The following is a 4,302-nucleotide window of genomic DNA, read 5'->3' on the forward strand; positions in this document are numbered from 1 at the left end:
CTAGACCACCAAGCGTCTATTTAGTTACGTGGTTACCACTCAATGCAGTAAAGGTTTTGCTAGGATGGGTGTCTCTACCACAACGCCCCCACCTACCACAACAGTTAAAAGATGCTATCATAAATCGGTGAGGCTAGGGAACTGACAAGAGATCGAGCTGGCTGGATGAATGTTGTGAGGAGAAATGCATGATCAGGGATTTTGGCACCCCTTGTGACCATGGCAGCGTCCGGACTGACTCAACCGGATACGTTTGTGTGAAGCCGCAGAATGTGATGAATGTTTTTTGGCGTATCCGATATAGCCAGGATTCCGGGGGCTTGAATGACGAGTGAATGAAAATGTGGTCTATTTGGATTGGGCAAGTTGTGCTGTCTGGACATTGCTACTCCTCACCCTGCCCTTGGGTGGGAAAGGAGGTCCGGATGATGATGATGATGATGATGAAATCACGAATCAACATCATCTCGAAGAAAACGCAACAATCTGCATTTACGCATGGGTAAACTTGAGGTAACACCAGACGAAGAAAATATTTTTCTTAAAAATATGAAAAGAGAGAAGGCTCCGGGAGAAGATGGAATAGTACCAGATTTACTGTTGGATGCAGGAACAGAAGTACAAAATAGGTTTGCTCACTTATTTACCCAATGTATAAAACAGAAGAAAATTCCCAAAACATGGTGTAATGCAATAGTTATTCTACTTTATAAAAAGGGCAACTCAAAAGACCTTAGTAACTATCGACCCATTAGCATGCTATCAGTCATTTACAAACTCTTCACTAAAGTCCTTACAAAGAGAATAGCTACAAATTTGGAGGAAAACCAACCTCATGAACAGGCAGGATTCCGAAGCGGGTACTCGACTACTGATCATCTACACACAATGAATCAGCTAATTGAGAAAACTACAGAAGATAATAAACCACTGTGCTTAGGTTTTGCTGATTACGAAAAGGCTTTCGACTCAGTGCAGCACATAACAATTATAAATTCATTGCGACAACAAGGAATGAATGAGAACATTGTAAAACTGCTCGAAAACATATATAAAGAGGGAACTGCTACAGTTAAATTACATAAGGACTCAGAGAAAATTAAGATTGAGAAGGGTGTGCGTCAAGGAGATACAATTTCACCAAAGTTATTTACAGCATGCCTAGAAAGTATTTTCAGAAAGCTAGACTGAGAAAACAAAGGAGTAAACATAGATGGAGAAAAGCTAAACCATTTAAGATTTGCAGATGACATTGTCCTAATCTCAGAAAAAGCAGAGACATTGCAAGAAATGTTAAATGACCTGAAAAGAGAAAGTCTCAAAGTAGGGCTAAAGATGAACCTGAGTAAAACTAAAGTAATGGTTAACCCTCAAACACTAAAAAGCGTCATCAGAATAAGTGGAGAAATTCTTGAAGAAGTCAAGGAGTGCAATTACCTGGGACAAACACTAAAATTAACGAAAGATAATGAAATCGAAATAAAAAGACGCATTACAATTGGATGGAAAGCTTTCGGTAAACATAGAGACATTATGAAAAGTACCTTGCCAGTTTGTATGAAACGAAAAGTATACAACGATTGTATAATTCCAGCTATGACGTATGGCTGTGAGACCTGGAAACTGACAAAATCAAAGGAAAATAAATTAATTCGTTCTCAGAGAGCAATGGAAAGGTCAATTTGGGGAATATGTTTAAGAGACAGGAAGAGATCACCGTGGATAAGAAAGCAGACTAAAGTCAAAGATATTATAGAAGTTATAAAAGAACAGAAATGGAGGTGGGCAGGCCATGTAGCAAGAACAAGGGATAATCGATGGAGCATGAGGTTGACTGACTGGACACCAAGAGGTTGTAAACGCAGCAGAAAAAGGCCAGACAGGAGGTGGAGGGATGAGATAGAGAAATTTGCAGGGAAACCGTGGTAAAGATTGGCTCAGTCAAGGAATTCGTGGAGAAGGTTAGGGGAGGCCTTTGTTTAGCCGTGGACTTGTAATGGCTGATGATGATGATGATGATGATGATGAAACTGAAGGCATTAGCCCCTGAATTGAGCAGTTGATTTGCGCTGTAAGTTCTGGGGCCAACACTGCGAGAGATCTGGTACTAGTGTCCGTGCTGGTTCTTAGGGTCGTATTCTTGGTGTCATAGATTTCGTAATAGCCATCCCTTAGCTACTTGTTACTCCTTAACAGTCCTTACGTCATTTATTTGGTTTTAATGTCGACATAGTCTGAATAAAAAACACACAAGAATATAAAGGTAGTAGAATGTACGGAATAATTTCCAAAGTCATTCTGAGTACGACTCTTAACACGAGTGCAAAGGAGTGCAAAGTTACGAAGGAAAACAGACAGCGACAGACCCGTTGGTCCTTGAGAGGCTGTTTGCTACAAAGAAGACTATGCTTATGATATCTGATTCTATGAGCTGAAGTTAAGGACAGGATAGCAAGAAGGCCTCCTCCGTCCACCATACCCTCCAACCAAAACCAGCAAAACAAAAAGAGGAAAACCACTGTGCAGCATCGAAAAACTGCCAAGGCAATCGCATACGAAGGACTGAAAAGGAAAAAAAAAACTCATACACAAACTTAATCAGTAAGAGAAAAATTAACATTATCTGAAACGCTGCTGCTGCTGCATTTTCTACGCTCTGCAAAAGTGGAAAATTCAGTCTGTCAGATTAATTATTTAGCCATGAATGCATTAATTGAGGATTACAGACCAGATATCCATCTAATTGGCTTATAAAGGTTATTACTGTATTCCAGTAGCAAATTTCGCGGCAATTTCTTCACTGATGATAAATCTATTGAAGAAAATGTTTTGCTTCATTAAACTGGAAACGTTTTATGATTTTATAGCCGTTGCGTCTAGTGTAATTTGACTGATCATTTGTGAAGTCTTTGTCAGCTTCCATATTGTCATGTCACTTAAACTGTATATACTTGAATCAGATCCCCTCATTATATGCACTTTGATAAACTTTAACAGTTTCAGCGTTTCTAAACGTTCCTCATACGTTTTGTTCCTTACTATGAGTATCATTTACTTACTCTTTGCTGTACTCTCTCTGCTTTCTCATTATCTTTCTTGTAATAAGATGATCAAAGCTGACAAATAGTACTCCAAGAGGGGCTGTACTAAGTACATTTTAGAAGGTGAGAATGACGTTCACCAATTTGCATACAAATTCTCCAAATATAAAGGTGACCAGTTTATTAGCTTTCTTCATTGCTTCTGTGCACTGGTGACTTGGTTTCAAAATATGTATTATAATATGTAAATCTTTTTCCTGGTTCAGATTCTTGAGTTAAGTATATTTCTCAGTTTTACTTTGAGTATTTGAAACTCTGGACATGTCAATATTAAATCCAATTGTAACCTTCGAGTCCAGTAAGTCATTTTTCTAGATGTCTGTGAATTGTCGGCCTATGTGCAGGGGTATCCGCTCTATAACCATTTTTTGTACAATCAGCAAATTTTGAGACTTTGCAACACAAACCTTCATCAATATTTCCAGCGCAAATTAAGAACAGAAAAGGGTACAGAATTGAGGCATGTGGTGCTCTAACTGTAACATTCTACCCGTCTGCTTCCTTCCCATTAATCACTACTCGATGCTTACGTTCTGTTAGCCAAATTTCAATCCAGCTCTGTACATTATCTCTTACATCACGTACGTTAGGTATGTCAAGAAGTAATTCTCTTCACATGGCCAAATCACCTCAGTGTATTTCTCCTAATGCTTTCTATCACATCCACATCCACACCATAATCCTCTTTCACGTCCTTATTTGTCAGTCTGTCCATCCATGCAAATCCACATGCTCTTCTCAAATATCTCATTTCCACTGTTCTCACTCTTGACTTGTGTCCTTCCAACAAGATCCAAGTTTCCCTTCCATACGTTACAGTGAGGATGGCAATACTCTCATGCACCGACTTTCTTTTACGTCCATGCTTGCTTTCCTATTTAGTATCATTGCTTTCAATGAACCAACAACCTTTCATCCCTGTTGTATCCTTTGAAGCACTTCACCCTCCAAACTTCCATCCTTACTTATTACTCTGTCCAAGTATATTAGTGCATTCGCATTTTCCATTTCCTCACTATCCAACCTCACCATACATTCAGAGACTTCATTTCATTCGAAGATATAACTTTTCTCTTCCCTACATCCACCTTTAAATTCCGGTTCTTATACACTCTTCCAGACCCATTCACCAAACCTTGCAATTTCCCTTTGTTTTCACTTAACAATACAATAACATCTGCAAACAACAGAACAGAGAGCT

The sequence above is a fragment of the Coenobita brevimanus genome, chromosome 21, assembly GCF_032717465.1.
Source record: "Coenobita brevimanus isolate Jiangsu-jjx chromosome 21, ASM3271746v2, whole genome shotgun sequence".
NCBI lineage: Eukaryota > Metazoa > Arthropoda > Malacostraca > Decapoda > Coenobitidae > Coenobita > Coenobita brevimanus.